The sequence below is a fragment of the Pristiophorus japonicus genome, chromosome 6 (assembly GCF_044704955.1).
Source record: "Pristiophorus japonicus isolate sPriJap1 chromosome 6, sPriJap1.hap1, whole genome shotgun sequence".
NCBI lineage: Eukaryota > Metazoa > Chordata > Chondrichthyes > Pristiophoridae > Pristiophorus > Pristiophorus japonicus.
The window spans coordinates 146,592,865-146,594,018 of record NC_091982.1 but is presented as its reverse complement, the minus strand read 5'-3'; positions in this window follow the sequence as shown (position 1 = coordinate 146,594,018).

The window sequence follows — 1,154 nt, the reverse complement described above, 5'->3', positions numbered from 1 at the left end:
TTTCTTCTTCTTGTAACGTTTTGGGGATTTTGAGGGAAGGGTGGGTTGGTGCGAGGGGTGGGGGGTTGGAGGGAGGGTATTGTTCATTAGTTCTTTGTTTGTTAATAAAAAATTCTACAACTTTTGAACTTTCTCTTTTACTTACATAAGTTTTACAGTTCTTCATGCAGATTTGTTTGTTTATTCTGTTTCCCCACGGAATATCATTAAATAACTTCACTATGTAAAAGCTGTTTAATAAATAATTCCAATATATGCATAAATAAGGTGATAATACCTATTTATATTCCCTGTCCCAAATTTCTGAGTACAATTTGCATCAATTTTACTCTCTGAATAACTCAGAACAATTCTCCACCCTTCCTCAGAGGCGAAAAATGGCGTCCGTAGTGCCCATTTTCCTCTCTGAGGCCCTAAAAAAGCAACTATTTTTGAGCACTGTTTTGGATCTTGCATCGGCCCAGTGAAGTGCATGCTAAGTGCTGAAACTTGGGATGGGCCTTGTGTGGGCGATCATTTGGGCGATCATCTCAGTGATCAAAATGGAAACTTGGGGGCCTATTTTTCCGCCGATATTTTGGACCTAGTTTCCATTTTTTGCTCAAAATGGGCAATAGAGGTCTGTTTTGGGCCATAGATGGGCTTTAGATGGGCGATGTGAAGTGGAAAGTCTAGCCCCTTATTTCCAATTTCACTCCTGGTATATATTTTGTATAACTTCTAAACTCACATGAACCTGACTTGATATTTTCTATGTGAACAAGGAATGGTTGAAAGCAGTCTTGTGCTGGCATTGCCCTGCATTACCTGTCGATTCATGGGCTATGTTCAAGGCATGAGCCTGTGTTTCAAATCTAATTAAATTGTAATTTTCAGTGATTCCCTTTTTATGTCCTTCATGCTGTGTTTCTTCCTGGGCTACAATTTTAACAATTGGGTTCCTGTTCTGAGTTTGGCTTTTATATTTGGTCTCTTCTGCTCTGAGGTGTAATTTCTGGTTGATTAGTTCTGCCTCAGCTTTTCATGTGTGGACTCTGGTCCTTGGGATTGTCCATGTGTGGGCCCTGGTCCTTGGGGTTCTCCATGTATGGGCTCTGGTCCTTGGGGTTGTTCATGTGTGGGCCCTGGTCCTTGGGGTTTTCCATGTGTGGGCG